General features: G+C 38.6%; 1 protein-coding gene across 4 annotated transcripts in view; it reads left to right on the plus strand.

Moving 5' to 3' along the window:
- PCDH7 (protocadherin 7) overlaps positions 1-20,146 on the plus strand; it is a 748,481-nt gene that overhangs the window by 581,396 nt on the left and 146,939 nt on the right. The window lies entirely within an intron of this gene.

A 20,146-nucleotide genomic window follows, 5' to 3' on the forward strand; every position in this document is an offset into this window, starting at 1 on the left:
TGTGGCCGACCAAGTTCATCCCTTCATGTCAGCTATTTACCCTATGGTAGAAAGACACTTTAGGGACAACTATGAGAAGCTATCCTGTCCGCATAGACCTATATTCCTGCAGAACAATTTCATCACCTAGTGGAATCTATGTCACGACGTATTGCTGCGGTTCTGAAGGCCAAAGCAGGTTCAACGCGCTATTAGATGGGTGTCTCTAATAAAGAGGCAATTCAGTGAATATGTGTTATAGATAGATAGATAGATAGATAGATAGATAGATAGATAGATAGATAGATAGATAGATAGATAGATAGATAGATAGATAGATAGATAGATAGATAGATAGATAGATAGATAGATATGCGATAGATAGATAGATATGCGATAGATAGATAGATAGATAGATAGATAGATAGATAGATAGATAGATAGATAGATAGATAGATAGATAGATAGATAGATAGATAGATAGATAGATAGATAGAAAGAAAAAAAGTCACCTTATGAGTGATGCAACAATGGATCATGTCAAATATGATCACACTAATAGATCTGTCCTAGGATGGTTTTACCATTTTATACATGGGAGACCTTATGCCCTTGAAGAAAAAACATGACCTCCAGGGGACAATGAAGCTTTCTATCAATGAAATACATGGCTATTTTATTTGATCACAGTCTTGTTAGTAATATGACCAGTATCAGATGATAGAGATCGAACATGTTGTTTCCTTGCACTATGGTTCGGTAGATGAGCTTAGACAGTTTTCTCCTAGCTTTTAAGCTGATTAAGCAGGATTTCATTCCTGCAATGTGATGTGAAAGGCAGCATGGTTTTCCCTAGTCCTATAAGCAAGTAATATGATTAGCAGCGGAACGCTCACATTTATTACACCACATCAGAAGAACAGTATGCCGAGTACAAGACATCATAAATCTATTGATAGCATCTTATATCTTTACTTCTTGTATCCTTTTCTGTCTGTGGGAGATTTTATATTATTTTTATATATAACGGCCTTGCTTGATTTGCTCATTAAAATAGGTTAGTGTCTAAATGTCAATCCCATCAAATTAGAGAGGCAGCATATGTTTCATTACACAATATGATTCAAGGTGTATGTAATCTCTCCATAAGTAAACAGCTGTGCTGACAGTTCAGATATATATTTACACACTAGTACGGATAGAAGGGGGGTAGAGAAATCTCGCTGTTTTAGCAGTGACCTGAATTCAATGGTAAACTCATTTACTTGTTAGCGGATAAGGATTGGAATATTCACACATTATATTTACTTCTATTAGAGGAAATTTATATTCTTATTCTTGGGGTTCATTATTATTGCAGTAACAATAAATGGTATAATGTTGATAATGTGCATTTGTGTTCTAATGTATTATTCGCACTTATCTACGTGGTTAGGAGTAGGTGGAATATTTCATAACAAGCACCAAACAATACATATTCAGCGACCACAGTAACCCAATATAATTCTCTAGAACACATAGTGGCTGCATAAACTGGAGCACTGAGGTGTAACTTAAAGCTCCTGGGCCCTAAGGCAAAATCAAAAATAGGGTCCCTCATCTACATTGTGCCATTTCTAATACTAGTGTCTTCTTATGTGGTAGAATAACCCTTTAAGTTTTTTTTAAATCATATATCATTTAGAGACAAGTATTATTTTTAACCAGATTGACTAAAAAAGAGATTAAAAAATCGTGTTGAAAGATTTGTCCAAATTGTGTAAGACAAATTTCACATGGTTTACTATTTGAAAGTTATTATGAAGAAATTACAGATGAAGAAGCAATTGGGAGCAGCTCCTATTCCTATTGTGTACAATTATTTTGACTGCCAGTTGAAGAACTAGAGTATTCAAGGATTTCCAGCATGAACTAGATAAAGGATGAATAGCGAGAGCCACATACGAGGAACCACTTGTGTAGGTGTTGAGCCACCAAGGACACCAAATCCTTGATCTGACGCATGTTCAAAAATATCCCGCTGCTCCGGTTAATATTCAGCAGATCTATTTTTAGGTGAGAATTTTCCCAGAGTGGAGGAAGATCTATTGTGCTCATCTTATCCTTGTCTATTCCGGATAATTAACTGGACCTGTAGTTCTTAGTAATTCACAAATCTTTTTATAGATAAACTCTGCCAAATACGACTTTCCATAAACATTCCTAGCGCCCAGAACTTATGATAAACTTGTGTTAAAATGATGCTCTTCTTTTTATTTATCCCGGATGTACACAAAATGTCAACTCTAAAGACGGCTCTGAATTCTTCAAGAATTCTGTTTTTACTCAGTATGATTCATTTGTCCAGATGAATGAATCAGTACAGACTGTATGTATGCATCTATCTATCTATCTATCTATCTATCTATCTATCTATCTATCTATCTATCTATCTATCTATCTATCATCTATCTATCTATCTATCTATCTATCTATCTCTCTCTCTCTCTCTCTCTCTCTCTCTCTCTCTCTCTATCTATCTATCTCTCTCTCTCTCTCTCTCTCTCTCTCTCTCTCTCTCTCTCTCTCTCTCTCTCTCTCTCTCTCTCTCTCTCTCTCTCTCTCTCTCTCTCTCTCTCTATCTATCTATCTATCTATCTCTCTCTCTCTCTCTCTCTCTCTCTCTATCTATCTATCTATCTATCTATCTATCTATCTATCTATCTATCTATCTATCTATCTATATCTCTCTCTATCTATCTATCTATCTATCTATCTATCTATCTATCTATCTATCTATCTATCTATCTATCTATCTATCTATCTATCTATCTATCTATCTATCTCTAGCTTCAGCACATTGGCCTGTGTTGGCACGGATGAAGGCATCATTTAATGAATAAACAATTTTATTTTTTTTAAAAAGGATCATGGTTTAAAAAAATATTTATTAATAGTCTAGTTTCCATTGTAAGATGATAAAGTGAAATACAGATGTAGCATTCTTTAACGTGACATTTAACTTGTTAGGCCTCATTTACATCTGTCAATGTTTCCGTTGTTTTACTCCGTCAGATAAGCAACACAACGGCAGTACCAGAAGTGCCGGATCCGTTGCATGACGGGCATCCTTAGCACCCAATGGAACCCATTGACTCTAATGAGTTCCGTCGGGTTTCCGTCAAAGTATCCATTGTTTTACCAGATATAATAGCGCAGCTGGATCAGTGGCGGAGGCCCCTAACACATTCTCCAATGCAGATGTGAACGAGGCCTAAAATACACTTTGGCACAATATCTTTTATTAGGGTCAAGTTAAAGATTGCTACATCTGTAGATGTCATTATATATTTGTCACATTTAATGTTTTTCTCTAAAAAAAATGTAAACACATAAATCACATTATAGTTTATTCTAACCAAGACTTGAGACCCTTCCCTGCTGTGAGTCTTGCATCCTTGGCAAGGAAAAAGTTAAAAAGGACCTGTCACCTCTCCTGACATGTCTGGTAAAAATTGTATTTCTCATAGAGCAATTCTCGAGCAACTTCTCTTAGAACTCTTGTGACCTTCCTCTGTTATTCCTCCTTGAAATGTACAAATAAATTTAGACCTGGCCATTACTATTAAGCTTTTTAAGGGTAGGGCAGGGACTCCTAGCGTCGTACATAAGTATGATGCTAGGAGCCCGGCTCCCTGCAGTGTGTTCGGTCCGGTACTTGCGGCCGAAATACGTCCGTCAATTACGGACGTAATGATCTCGTGTGAACATACCCTAATAGTGTGTCTGACTGGGTTAGTACCGATTGTTCAGTGTCAGAACAGTGTCAGAGTGTATAGGAATAGGCCCCATTCATAAGGGGAATGTTAACACTCAGTTGTCTATTTTTTTTAAAATATACATTTCCAGGAAGAATTGCAGAGGAATTTATTAATGCAGGACTCTAAAAAAAACAAACAAAAAAACATGCTCCAGAATTGTAATTTAATGGAAAATACAAGTATTTACTACAAGAGACATGTCAGGATAGCTAATAGAAAATCAAGTGGTTGGTTGTTTCCATAACTCCTATAGAAATCAATGGAGAGAGATGCTGGATGCTAGTAAGGTGGCCAACTTTTTCTGACAAAGGATTATGGGTTGGACAAAATGATGGTAGTTGGCCCTAATGTCAGAAAGGTGTTGTTCATTGATAAATCTGTCACATTGCATTTCGTTGAGGTTTATTAGATCTTTTTGTCCCCTGTGACATTATTTCCCAAACACAGTCGTAGTATTTGTTGAGATATTTTCTGTACACGTCTTCAAATTTAAGAAAAACGACACCAATAACTGCAGCTGCCTGTGTGATTTGGGTTGCAGTTTTTAAGACGTGTATAAAAGAGACTTAAATAAGCATTTTTATAAAACATATGGATCCAATACTGACTACACAAGACCAACTCGACATACATGAACCCCAGAGCTGTACTGTAGGTTTATAATGTGTGGACATCAACAAGATTAGATGAAATGTTAGCGTTTTACTAGATATTGCATACAGTTGTGTGGTAGTAGGTTATTGTTTTATATCACTGAGATCCTAAATTAAATTGTTCTTTGTCCTAACAAGATAATAAAGCTCCAACAAGCATAACATTATCAATCATTTTTTAGCTTTGAAATAAAAAATTTTTAGGCAAACTGCATGTTCTTACTTCAACATTTTAATGCACCATTTGTTTTTGTTTGTTGCCTTTCTTGACAATTAGCTGATAAATATGTTAGTTGGAGAACTCTCACTTACATGTAAGCCCCTTTGGAAGAGCAAAATCAACAAATACTTTTAATATGTTTGGTCGCATTTCTGTGACTTGAAGTGGCTATGTAAACCAATAAAACTATTTCTATATTCATCCCGGCTCCTCGCTTTACACCTTGGTCCTTATTATTTTAGGAGCCGTGGTATCAAAATATCATTCAGCAGGAAAAATTTGATTCCTTCGTCTCATCCATGAAGAAAAGTATCTTATGTAAATCACGGGTCTAATCCTTCTCTTTCCTATGAGAACAGATACCGTTATTTTCCAATGTGTTTAGCCCTTCCAATAGGCTGGAACAGACTATAGTTCTTCATAACTGTCTTGAATATTGGCTCAAATGTCTCATCTGGAAAAAGGGCTGCACCATATCTGGCCAGCACTTCATGATAATGTACTGACCGTATTCTATATTGCATGTATAAGAGATGCAACCTAAAAAGCACCTGTTACCTATACTAACCTGTCAATTTTAGTAAATATTTCTATTCACCACAAAAATAATTCTGAAACATATTCTATTAGAATTCTGCATTGTGCCGTTCCTCTGTTATTCCTCCTAGAAAGTTATCAATAAATTGACAACTGGGTGTCACTATTCCCCTTGTTAAAGGGGTGTGTCCCTACACTAAGATAGGCCCAAAAACTCTCTAAAACACACAATCAATTTGGAGTACACCATTTACTCTATTTTTGAGGTTAATTTCTTTAAAAAATGTTGGTGCATTTTGCTTAGTAAATCTCCCTCTCTAGCCGAGGTACCAGAGTCAAACATACTATAAAAGAAACAGGGGGAGGAAACCTCCAGCTCACCAGTCCTGCGTCCGACACTCCAACTTCGCCCGGATCTCCGCGACGGTCCACGGTAGATAACAAGGGAAAAAACAAAGAGAGTCGATCCAGCGCTGTTGTTGTGTTTTAAAAAGGAATCAGAGTTCCCATTTTTATTGTATTGAAATGATAAAAACAGAACAAACAAACGGACACAGTAGCGAGGCAGTTTAGGGTAGGTAGTATTGGAGCCAACGCGTGTTCTTAGTCATGGCTATTATTCAAACATACTATAGTTAGAAGGGGCCCACCCGGCCAGTAGCTAATGGAGCCACTGTAACCTTAAAAGCTGTTTCCTACTGTCTATTAGATTGCATGTAACTGGAACCCTGTGCAAGGAACTCCATGACGTACAATTACAGTTGGATTGAATTGATAGACTTAAAGGACATGTGTTGCCAGCAAAACATGTTTGTTTTTTTTTAGTTAAACAGTTAGTGTGTAGGTGATTAAACATTGTTCTAATTTTTTTTTTTTTCACGAGTCATGAAATATTATAAATTGGATTCAATTTATAATATTTCCCAGCACTGGTCACTAGATGGAGCCATTCCCAAAATTTCAGCATTGCATGTGGTAAAGCAGCCACATTGCTTTATGCTGCAAAATTGGGTAAAAATGCCTCGCTCTAGTGAGCTCTCAGAATACCCCCCTCCTTTATCCTGGCTAGTGGCGGGAGAAACTAGGGGTTTGAACGGTCTAACCTCCTACACTGTGTGTCGCCATTTTTTGAGCTAACACACAGTGTAGAAGGTTAACATACAGTAGTAAACACACTGAAACACGAACATACATAGAAATAACTTACCTGCTCCAGTCGCCGCCGCTCCCTCCGGTCCATCCGCTCCGTCTGCTGCCGCTGCTCCATGTGCACAAGTCCGGAAGCCGCGACCGGAAGTAGTAATCTTACTGTCCGGCCGCGACTTCCGGTCCACAGGAAAATGGCGCCGGACGGCGCGCATTTCAAATTGAACTGTGTGGGAGCGGCGCATGCGCCCCGTTCCCACACAGCGGCGTACACGATAGTGGATGGAACGGGCCCCGTTCGCAGTCCCTATGGGACTGGAGCTGCCGTATTCCATGTCTGTATGTGTCGTTAATCGACACATACAGAAATGGAAAAAAAAATGGCAGCCCCCATAGGGAAGAAAAAGTGTAAAAATAAAAAAAAGTAACACACAAACACACAAATTAATCCAAACGTTTTTAATAAAGCACTAACATCTTTAACATATAAAAAAATTTTTTGGGGTGACACTGTTCCTTTAAAGGGGTTGTCCCAAGATGAAATGTTATCCCCTAAACATAGGACCCCCACCAATCACGAGAACGGGGGCCCCGTTTCTATTAATGAATGGAGCGGCAGGTCGCGTATGTGCACTGCCGCTTCATTTACTGTCTATGGGACTGCCGGAGATAGATAAGTACAGTCAGGGCTGGCCTTAGGATAGATGGCGCTCCTTGCAAAATTATCTTTCTGCTCCCCACCTCCATCATCAAAAAAATGTCCCATAAAGAAGTATAATGCCCCCCACAGTATAATGCCGTATATAGTGCCCCCACGCAATATAATGCACCTTTAGTGCCCCCATACAGTATAACAATATTAATTAATAATATATTATAACGCTTCAAGGATACATATTTTGTCCTCTAATTGTGCCCACACAGTATTATGCTGCCTAAGTGCCACACTGTACGGCCCCTATACAGTATAATGTCCGCTTAGTGGCCTCCACACAGTATAATGCCACTCTCCCCTGGCTGCCACACACAGCCCCCCTTGTAGATAGTGCCCCCTGTAGATTGTGCAATACAAACTCCCTGTAGACAGTGCCATAATCCACCACCTCCTCCTTATAGACAGCGCCGTACAGCACCCCACCTCCCCCTTGTAGACAGTGCCCTCAAATATTTTACTCATTTAGACCCCATTCCAACAACAAACTGTGCTGCTCCATAACGCCGATGACGGGATCCTTGCGTGATACTATAGTCTAGTACAAAGTTTCCCAACCATCACATTAAAATGACCATCAGCCCCCCCCACTCACAGTAAAACTACCATCAGCCCCCACTCACAGTATAATGACCATCAGCCTGCCGCTCACAGTAAAATTACAATAAACCCCCCAACTCACAGTAAAATGAATATCAGCCAACCACTCTCACTAAAATGACCATCAGCCCGCCACTCTCACTAAAATGACCATCAGCCCGCCACTCACAGATGCCCCCTGTAGATAGGTCCACACAACCCCCTGGTATGTAGTGCCACACAGCCCCCTGTAGGTAGTGTCACTTAGCCTCCTGGTAGGTAGTGCCACACAGCCCCCTTGTAGGTAGTTCCACACAGCCCCCTTGTAGGTAGTGCCACACAGCCCTCTCCCTGTAGATAGCCCCACCGTAGCTTCCTGAAGGAGCAGAATCCCCCTGTGGCCAGGGATTCTGCTACTGGACGGAGCGCTTGATGTCTCTGTCCATATATGGACAGTGAAATCATGGGCAACTCCTGAAGTAGAATCCCCGTCCACAGCATTGCCAACGGTGGGACCGTGGATTCCACTCCAAGAGAGCCCCTGACATCACTGTCCATTTATGGACAGTGACTTCAGGGGCTTCTCCTGGAGTGGAATCCCCGGTCACAGCGTTGGGGATTCCACTCCAGGAGAAGCCCCTGACGTCTCTGTCCATTTATGGACAGTGACGTCAGGGGCTTCTCCTGGAGTGGAATCACCGGTCACAGCGTCGGCAATTCTGTGGACGGGGATTCCGCTTCAGTAGTTGCACCTGATGTCACTGTCCATATATGGACAGAGACATCAAGCGCTACATCCAGGAGCGGAATCCCCGGCCACACGAGGATTCCGCTCCTTCAGGGAGCTACAGTGGCGCTAGTAGATAGCAGAGCAGGTAGATTCCTTCCTGCTCTGCTATAGTTTTCAATAGTATTTGCGTCCTAAGGACGCAGATACTATTGAATGTGGTGTCGCTACCGCTGTAGCAGTCACAGCGGCTGCTAGCCGCGTAGACGGGAGGAACGGGCCTCTTCATGTCCGGTGACGCCGCTAGCAGCTGCTATGGCTGCTACAGCGTTAGCAACGCCATTGAGAGAAGAAGTGCCCGGGCAGAAAGGCAGCTGCTGAGTCGCCGGGCCCGGGTGCTTCTGAAACACAAGCTGGGGAAGGGAGCCAGCACATCAACCCCTTCCACCTACTGGAGTGATGTGCCCTGTGCAATGGCACAGGTCGCACACCCCTAAGGCCAGCCCTGAGTACAGTACTCAGCTATCTCTGGCAGTGCCATAATGAATGAATGGTCCCAGAGATCGGATCCCCACCGATCAGCATGTTATCACCTATCCTGTGGTTAGGGGGTAACATTTAATCTTGGCACAACCCCTTTAAGGGGGTGCTCTATGGTGAGTGACTTAAGAGCATTATACATTCTTGCATGGGGCCCTCTACTTTCTCAGGTCAGAGGGAGGTGCAGTAATAGCTGTTGCACCCTGGCTCGGCGCCTGGGTTGACCCAAAGGCCCCTTTGCCACATAAGACAACAGTATCATAAATGTACATATTATGAAGGGTCCTGTTACTAATTTTACCCTGGGGCGATGGAGCTTTAAACTACTCCTCTGGAAAAGTCATGTATTTTGCTGCCATTCAACAATAACATTTTAGTTTAATAAGACTGCAATGGTGAAAATTATTATTGCACTTTCAATTATATGAAGAAGTTCCTTATGTCAACTGTTTGTTTATTACTGGACAGTGCTCATAATATATATTATATGGTCTAACCATCAAATCTTCATTGCATCATTATCAGCATATAATGAGATGGTGACAATCTTTATTTCATGAGTAAACAAAACATACAAGTCTTGTTTGCTTTACATTAAAGGATAGAACTTTACCTTTTAGCTTTGAACTTTCTTCAACTTCTAAAGCTAAAAAAAAATGGTGCGTGAAATTATATCCTATGCCTTCTAATGAAAGACCTAATTGACCCATAACTACAAATCCATGACCAAGCTTTTATTTTGGGGTTTAGAAAGCTATTTGTGAAATTGAGACTGAGTTCAATTATTTCTAAACAGAGTAGAAAGAAAAGTCAGGTAATTAAGAATGCCTTGGTACATTTATATGTGCACCCACTAATACGTCTAATGTGTTATATTAGACAAAGTAGTAGTCACACAATTAGGATAGTTTAAGTAGAAATCGCATAGAAAATTATCGACGTTAACACTTCAGGAACAGAGGTGATAATCACAACAATCAGGCACATTTTTTTATTCTTTCTAACGCATGAATCTTATGCCTCAGAAAAAATGTAGATCCATCCTTGTTCATTGCTGAAAATTATAGATAATATTCCAAAAAAATAAGTAATGCAAGATAATTTAAAAAAGAATAATAAAAAATATACAGCAGTAGGCAGACTACTGATGTCTAAAGTGTTTGTATGTTTAAAGTGAGCTTTTAAAAGTCAAAAATTTAATTAAAGGGGTTTTCCAGTCCCATAAAATTGATGGCCTATTCTCAGGATAGGCCATTAATATGTTATCAATAGGGGTCCGACGAGTGTTGCTTCCCCTTCATTTTTACTGCACACACTGTGTATCACCGACACACCTGTAGTGGCAGTTCACGTATTAAAGCCTTCTCCCATTTACTTCAATGTTAAAAAAAATAGCCCCAGCATGCAATAACAGACCACAGATTTTATGACATGCTGAGAATTGTAGTTCACAACAGCTGGGAAGTCACATATTTGGGTGGACTTTATGGGTCCACCCAAATATAAATGCAAATGCAGACCAAATGCAGACCATAAAGTCCACCCATAATATAAAATCCAACTGCTCCATCCAGTCATTGGTAGTCAGGAAAGCTGACAAGAAGGAGGGGGAGGAGGAACTGTATATACAAATGCAGACATTTGACAATGAGACCAACATATTAGCCTCATTAAAAGTAACATGGCTGACAGGAAGTAAGTAGCTTATGTTTTCTTAGAAACTGAAGGCAGAGATGATTGGTGCAAAAATGTTGGGCTTACAAGATAATGACTGTACTTATTATACATAAGGATTCAGGAGCACAGTCAAGTTTTCATCTCTTGGCTGGAGGTACTGTATGCTATAATGATACTTAGAATTGTAAACTACACTAAGCCAAACATGTTAGCCCCATGTTTATTTCACAAATCAGATATTGTTTATATAATTTATTATTTAAAGAGGCTCTGTCACCAGATTTTGCAACCCCTATCTGCTATTGCAGCAGATAGGCGCTGCAATGTAGATTACAGTAACGTTTTTATTTTTTAAAAACGAGCATTTTTGGCCAAGTTATGACCATTTTTGTATTTATGCAAATGAGGCTTGCAAAAGTCCAAGTGGGCGTGTTTAAAGTAAAAGTCCAAGTGGGCGTGTATTATGTGCGTACATCGGGGCGTTTTTACTACTTTTACTAGCTGGGCGTTCTGACGAGAAGTATCATCCACTTCTCTTCACAACGCCAAGCTTCTGGCAGTGCAGACACAGCCGTGTTCTCGAGAGATCACGCTGTGACGTCACTCACAGGTCCTGCATCGTGTCGAACGAGCGAGGACACATCGGCACCAGAGGCTACAGTTGATTCTGCAGCAGCATCGGCGTTTGCAGGTAAGTCGATGTAGCTACTTACCTGCAAACGCTGATGCTGCTGCAGAATCAACTGTAGCCTCTGGTGCCGATGTGGCCGACACGATGCAGGACCTGGGGCAGGAAGTGAGTGACGTCACAGCGTGATCTCTCGAGAACACACTGTGTGTCTGCACTGCCAGAAGCTGGGCGTTGTGAAGAGAAGTGGATGATACTTCTCGTCAGAACGCCCAGCTAGTAAAAGTAGTAAAAACGCCCCCGATGTACGCACATAATACACGCTCAGTTGGACTTTTACTTTAAACACGCCCACTTGGACTTTTGCAAGCCTCATTTGCATAAATACAAAAATGGTCATAACTTGGGCAAAAATGCTAGTTTTTTTAAAATAAAAACGTTACTCTTATCTACATTGCAGCGCCGATCTGCTGCAATAGCAGATAGGGGTTGCAAAATCTGGTGACAGAGCCTCTTTAAAGTGAATCTTCGTCTTTTTTCATCATATTATATTTAGGTCAAAACTTCCGTGGTGATTAATTCCTTAATATGTCTTTATAGTAGTTGGAGCTCTGTTTTTCTGATACGGAGCTCCAGATCCCCTACATAGACATGGATTTAAAAGATAACATTCTGGCTGCCTTCAGTCACCACTAGAGGGAGCATGAGTTCAATGTATAAAAATATGCATTAAGCTTCCATGCTCCCTCTAGTGGCAGCAGCAGGTAGTCCGCAAGTTATGCTTTAAAGGCTATTTACACCTTTGTAAGCATTTTTTTAATTATTAAATGAGTGCATTTTGTTTTTTTTAAAACCAACTTTTAAACTCTCTTTGATTAAAAAAATGTTTTACTTTTTAAGATACAGCTTCTATGCATCCTGTATACATAGCATCTCTATCGTTCTGTCTCAGCCGATACAATCAGTTCAGCTGCACAGACGGCTTGGCTGAAAGTGGGTCCTGCGTAAATGTCTTTTTTGTTTTAAACCTACTTTCACATTTTTTCTTACATTTCTTCAAATTTTCTTAAAAAATGTTTTACTTTTTAAGATGTATTCTGTACACATAGAAGCTGTATTGTTCTGTCTCAGCCGATTTTGTCGGTTCAGCTGAACTAATCTCTGAATCTAACATCTCTGACACAGGATCCAGCTAATATAAATCAAATCTAAGTTATGAACTTAGATGTGATCGACATTAGCTGGATCCTGTGTTTTAGAGATATACACGACCTGCTCTCAGCTGAGCCGTCAGTTCAGCCGGACTGATGGAATTGGCTAAGACGGAACAATACAGCTTCTATGTACACAGGATATATAGAAGCTATATCTTAAAAAGTAAAAAAAAATTATAATAAAAGGGAATTTGAAAGTTGGTTAAAAACATAAAATACATGCATTCAATAAAAATTACATCTGCTTACAAAAGCGTACATAGCCTTTAAATGTATGAGTTTGCAGGGTATTTGGAGCTCTGTATCAGAAAAACAAACTATAAAGATATATTAAGAAATTATGCAGTGCAGAAATTTGAACCAACTTAGATAAAGAAGACACAAAATAGTATTCAAGGGTGGAAATTCACTTTTAGGGTTGAAAATAAAACTCATCTTGGATTTGTAAGAACATCTACAAGGTTTTATATGGATAATGAAGTATTGCCAGTTCCTGTTAAATTGCCTTCTTGGTCCTTAGAGGTATCTTGTGATGTGAGAGCAAAATTAGCAATACAAAATTGTGAGTGGGAATTTCCGTATAGATTTTATTGTTGTAAAATACCATCAACATTCTTTGATTTTTCAGTTTCTTGCTGCGATGTTTGCCAGACTTATTGGAATATTGAAATAATTTGTGGGGTGAAAATGTAAAGCAGAAACACTTCGAGAGGCATAAGTGTTCAGGGAGGCCACTCACTAAACAGTTTCACCAAATCTTTAATGACATTTCTATGGCTTGGTGCTTTACAGTATACTGCATGTGCCTTATGTGTGCAGAACTTTAACAGCACTCCAAATGGTCAAAAATAGAATTGCAAATAAACAACATGTCACATTCAAAGGTTTACAGTGAATAGGGTCAGTAGGGTGTTGTTGCTATCCATCGTTCAATGAATCAGGCACTGTATCTTGGCTTCCGTTATAAATGGGAGACACAAAGCAGATGTAAACAGAACTTCATATCTATCGATTGATCTATCTATCTATCTATCTATCTATCTATCTATCTATCTATCTATCTATCTATCTATCTATCTAATTTAAGCATGTCCTGGCTAGGATGAAGTGCTATGGAACATTCATGGTTGATCTTCTTATACCTAGATGAATTGAAGGTTATGGGATCACAGAGTATGATTATACATTATGTTGTCTGCAAATTCTATGCAATTCATTTATTTTGCATTGATTTTGCTTTCCCTTTTCTCTGTGTATATGGTTTCTGTGTGCTGTTATCTTGGAAATAGTAGTTAAACAATTGCAAACTCTTGCTTTTATGAGTTGGAATAACAATTTCATCGATTTTGTGGTCGGGAAATCCTCTTTATCTACAGTTTTCAATAATGATGTGATTATTATGTGTGCTTTGTAGAGTTTATGGAGCTGATTTATTTTACACTGCATTTATATGAGACTTAAATACTTTTTTTTTATAATTACAGTTAAAAACTGTTTTTCCACCTTGGATGTTTAGCAGAATGCAAGAAAACACACTCTCTATTACTAATGATTCATTTCTAAACACTGTTAGATTTATTAAAAAGAAGCAAACCTTAACTCTCCCAACATTTTATAGATAAAATGTAAAAAATAACATAAACATTAACATTTTGAAAATGACTCCTTTCCATATGTCAAATGTTTGGGGTAAGGTGCCAAGTGAGGGGATTTGTATAAACTGCTGAATGTTTTGAACTTCCAATAAAACCATATGTTCTTATGGACAATATCTGCCTGTGGGGTGAAGATTTCATAGATGCGTATGCACAAATAATGTGTAACTTTACACTGCCTCTTTCTACAGTCCCTGATATCAGGGACTAAAGGTAGTTTTATACATGTATATATTCACCTGGGTTTTCCCCCTTCAAATGAATGCCGATGACAATACAGTTTGTCGATCGGCAATTGTTTGCTCGGAGCAATAATCGTTAGTATGGGGATGAACAATCGTTACTATGATCGTTTGACCCCATACATTTGCATTTTGTCTGCAGAACATCTCTAGTTTACACATAGAAATGTGCTGCCGACTAGCGACCATTTTTATGGACTTTAAAAGATCTGATCAGCTGATGAACGAGCATTTGCTCATTCATCGGTTAATCGCTGCCCTGTTTACACAGGACAATGATGGGGATTATTGACCTGTGTAAAAGGGTCTTAAAGGGGTTGTGCAGTATTAGAAAAACATTGCTGCTTTTTTCCTGAAACAGCGCCACACCTGTCCATGGGTTGTGTCAGGTATTGCTGCTCAGCTACATGGAAGACAATGAGGTTGAGCTGCAATATCACATACAACCTGTGGACAATTGTGGCGCTGTTTTTGAAAGAAAGTAGCAATATTTTTATAATCCTGCACAACTCCTTAAAACTATAATAAAATTAGAGCTGCTCAGAAAATTCCTTTATAGTTGTTTTTGTTATTTCATTATTGATAATCTAGTCTTAGTAAGTGCCAAGTCACATTCAATGTTTACACAGACATAACAACTCATCTCTATGGGCGACTGTTCCTCGTACTGCAGCTCAGTCCCATCCAAGTGTATAGGACTTGGACCAGGCATAGTCACGCATATAAAATAGCTGCTAATCCTGTGTACACAATGAAGGGGACGCGGTGTCATTGTGAAGACCGGCGGGGTTCCAGGGGTTGGACTCCCACCAATAAAATATTGGTGGCCTATATAAAATATTACCCATCAATTTGTAAGTCCCTGAAAACCCCTTTAATGTTTTTCACTGGTCCCTTAGTATTTGATTGACAGGAACTCCTAGGTCTGGACATTTTTAGATTTTAATCACCTTTCATTATGATTTCATCACTGTATATTGGTTTACAGCTTCCAGAATGCAATTTATACAACTCAATATTACACAAGGAAATAGATTATCTAAGACCATGTGAATGTAAACATTAATTGCAATGTACCAAGGATAGATAAGAGCCCCTTTTCTCTCCTATTTTCCCTAGCACAGCAGAAAACCTTCCATGCGACACTGACTAGAAGATTACAAATGTCTCTAGATCCTTTCTTTTTCCTTTTTAACTTTCAGAGGAGAACAACATTTTTCAAATCCCTAAGGATAAGAGTTCATAAACCTTCGTGCCCTTAAATGCTTTTAGACTTTAACTGTCTATCTGACAAATACATATTGACAAAGTGTATGTAATACGGAGACAGTAGACAGGCGTTGCGGAATACTCCAGTGCTTGCATGTCAACTATCTCTCTTATGAAAAATAAAAATAGGACAGGAGATTACCGATAGAACATAATTTGGCCATGTTGTTACGTTCAATCTTAAAACAATGTATCAATGTTAAATAATGTTCTTGCTATTTTTTCCCCAACATGATTCCTCTCGAGCCATTTTGACACATGCGTTGAGCAGAAATGGGCAACACGTTTATACGACATATTAACAGTGTGCTTACCAAGTTTTATATCAATGCAGTCTGTTATCCTTCTGCCATCTGCATAAACAATCTGAAGAACATTTCTTTTACCAGCCCAGAAAACCAGTCATCAATAAATGCGTTCATAAAATGAAGCAATTATGTAATATTTGGATCTAAATATAACATAATCCATACATGCTGATGATATTTGATTCTGCTCAACTGGGGATGCCCTGGAGTTGAAAAAAATACAAAGAAGAGCAACTAAACTAATACGTTTAAGCTCAATGACCGTTGTGTATAGAATAGTGGCAGCGGCAGCACCGCTGCCTCTATTGGTCCCGGTGATCATATGACTGGTCACATGATTGCCGGGATGCCATTAGTGGCAGGCTGCTGCTGGGTCTAACGAGATCCAGCACAGCCCTATTAGTGACAATAGTCACTAGAAGGGCTTGTCCACATGTAGCGGTATTGCTACGTTTTTTCCATCCGGAATTGCGGACTGAAAAAATGCAGCAGAATACAGTAACAGCAAAGTGGATGAGACTGATCAAATCTCATCCACACACTGAGTAAATACTGAGTGGAAAAAACGCTCAGAAATGGACCTGCGGTGCAGAATTTTATTCTGCAGCGTGTCAATTGTATTTGTGGAATCGTTACATATTTGCTGCAGGTTTTTCCCATTGAATTCAATGGGAAGGTAAACCCACAACAAATAGCAATTGTTGTGTTTTTTGCAGCGGGTTCGCAGCGATTCTGCCGCAACAGCTGCAACTCTGAATAAAACAAAAACACTATACTATATATATATATATATATATATATATATATATATATATATATATATATATATATATATATATATATATATATATATAAATACTATACACTATATATACTCATCAAGGAGTCTGTGTTTCTTCCTCCAAACCAGCCTCCTGGTATGACGCTTCATCCCTTGTGACCGCCGCTGCAGCCAATCACAGGCTGTAGCGGAGGTCACATGGATGAAACGTCATCCCAGGAGGCCGGCCTGGATGACATCAGGAGGCCGGCCTCTGATTGGCTGCAGCGGTCTCCTGGGATAAAATGTCATCCCAGGAGGCCGGCCTGCTAGCAGTTTAATGCAGTTAATGCAGCAGTTTTCCGCAGTGGACATTCCAGGCGAAAAAGTGCACCACAATTTGGTGCGCTTTTTCACCCGAAATTCCCTGCAGTGCACAAGGCAGATACGCTGCATGCTTTTACGCAGCGTATCCGCCCCGTGTAAACATGGCTTAAGAGGGCTAATTTGCCCTCTAAATGAGGCTGCTTTGCAGCCCCAGTTACAGTGGAAAGATAAGGTGTAAAAGAAGAAAAAATAAAGTCTCAAAAGGCCTTTTCTGACCTTTGAGATTTCACCATAATAATAAAAACAAAATAATTAATACCCATAAAATACCCACCCAAAATAAATGTTCCCCCCCTCCAATCATTGTCGTAACACTAGTCCTGACCAAATTACCCTTAGACATGTAATATATCAAAATTGACGGTAGACAATGACGATCACAAATAAAAGGTCTATTTTAGGGTAACACTATATTGTTACTAGAAAAAAATTAGCTGAAAAGCAAAAAAGCATATTTTTTTTACTATTATTTTCCAATTTTAAGAAATTTTAAGAAATTCTAAAATAGCAAAAAGGATGTGTATAAAAATTATAAAAAAAGAAACCTACATTGTCTGCAAAAAACATTGCACTAATCACGTCGCTAACACAACAAATAAAAAAGTTATAGTTGTTTAACTAACGTGTGCTAAAAATGGCTAAACGGTGCCTGGCCCTAAAGGCTCAAAATAGCCCAGACCTGAACCAGTTAAAAAAAGGCTTAGATAATATACTAGAACAAAAAAATATCAGCTCCTATATCAGTGTATAGCATTCTTGTTGAAATGTTGATCCAGTCGGATTAAACCTTACTCTGGATCAATAGGGGTAAAACAAAGTTCTATAATTTCTCCTATCCCTTGGTTGAACTTGATGGACATATGTCTTTTTTCGACTGTATTATGTAACTCTTTTATAAAGTCTAAAAACTTCACTGGAGGAACAAATCCCAAATGACCGCTGCTCTACTACTGCATTATCACCCAAATTGTCTAAAGTTAAGTTACTAGGAAAGTATTAATAACTACATATAATTTGGTTTCATGAAAAGAGACTTCAATAGAAGAGAGTCCACACGTAAAAAAAATACCAGGAAGGAAACGTTGTTTCTTAATATAGTCAATCCCAATAATTTCCAATCTTTTTATTATTAAGAAACTCCCAAAAAAATTCACAGGGTACACTTACCCCTACTTCGAGCCAGCCTGATATATATGTGGGCAAAGCATTCCATAATTCTTGACCATTGCTCTGTTGTGGATGAGATTTTATTGACTAATTTGCTCTCCTCCATGTCAAGCATCTTTGAGCAGGCTGAAATATTTTTTTCTGTAAAAAAAATATTTTTTTATGTTCCAGGTTCCAAGGAACACTAGGGTTTAACAGAAACCCTGATTTGGATACAGTGGTCTAGCCAGTTTATATGGTCTTCTAGACATATAACTAAGAATGTTTGGCGAAATCACATAAGGCTGTATACTGTTGTTTTTCAATTGTACAATACACCTTAACAGCTAGAGACTGTTTTACGAAATTTATTAGCATAAAATTAATGTGTTTCATTTGTCATATATAGCAGAAGTGGAAGTGTTGGTGGTCTGTCAACAATATAGAATTCCGGACTTCAGTACCATCGATTGTGAATATGTTGGTCTCCACAAGAGCATAAAGATCCAGAGTGGTCCACTCTTGTGGTTGGGTCATTGTTAAAAAAACAAACTCACCACGTTAGACAAGCATTTAATCTATCACAAACCCTGACTTATAGTTTTGGACGTTATACTTGTCATCACGCCATTTTTCCAAAACCTGTGTCATGATTTTTCCTAAAATTTTAATAAATGTTTTTGAATTCAAAAAGATACAACAAATGTAGTAGAAATATAGGCATAACTTTAAGCTCTTGGCTCCAAATGCAAAATCTGTAACAGGACCCCCCCCCCCCAATAATCACACATCTTTTATAGTAATGATCTCATTTGGGACCTTGTTGTAGAATAGGGTTATGTTCCAAGGGACGTTCAGCAAGGATGTATACAACAAATGAAGAACATTAACTTTATTTTGTCCTGAGAAATGTGGGACTTGGCGATTCTGTTCCTGAATATGTGTCATACAACTCAGTTTGACATCAAGTATTTGAACAAACAAAACTCTTTTCCCCTAATCTGAATGGGTGCTCTGACAAGGACATAGAAGGATACGGGTAAATAAAAAGCTTGACTGACAAACCCTCCCTATTCATCTGCCTATAAAATGTATTTTGTAATTAATTCCTAAAGACACAAAAGCAGCCAGATAATTGCTTTTAGAAGCGGAATGTTTATTTAACAAAGCCAATTATAGTCAAATCCTTATAAAAGGTAGCTCTTTCTGCAGGCTACGTGTGACATTTTTTATATTTGGATTCCAGTTGGCTATTCCTAGAGGAGGTTTCGAAAGCATTGTAAATCAATATAATGTATGTGTAGTGCCAGTAAGTATTAAGGGGTTAATATATACGCGCTTTATCCGAACGTCTACCAGCAACGTTAGTTATGGATTTTGCAGCTATGTTCCTTAGGCTGTTCTTTAGAGCTGGATCTGTAAAGGAATGATATATTGAAGGCTTTTTCGCTTTTTTCATTATTTTGGTGTAAGAATGAAGCTAACATGGGAAGCAGTGTATTTTTGAAGGAAGATGAAGATTATAACACTATAGACTTTGCAATGGCTGACATACCGGTCAATTTATTAGCCAAGGAAAATATGGTCCACTTCCAGAAAGATTTAATTTATTGAGATTGTCACACTGCCTGGTTCAATTAAAGGTCACCATTATTCAATTTTATGCATGTAGCTACTTCTTATAAGTTATTGCTTCGTCCTGAATGTTTCAGCCCAGTAATAGTAGCGGCGTGAGTAGAAAACAGTTCAGTGCAGGGCATATATACAAAATGACAGGTTTTTTTCTTGTTAGCTTAGGAGAAGATATATGTTGTTTGTATTTTAATCTTATTCTGAGAACACGGACCTTGAACTTGTAAATGTGCTACAAGGCTGGTGATATTTAAATACATATTATAGGAAGAAAATATACATTGGAAAATGGTATATAGTTTATAGTGCCCATTTTTCTCAGCAAAATAAATGTC

The sequence above is a fragment of the Rhinoderma darwinii genome, chromosome 1 (genome assembly GCF_050947455.1).
Source record: "Rhinoderma darwinii isolate aRhiDar2 chromosome 1, aRhiDar2.hap1, whole genome shotgun sequence".
NCBI lineage: Eukaryota > Metazoa > Chordata > Amphibia > Anura > Rhinodermatidae > Rhinoderma > Rhinoderma darwinii.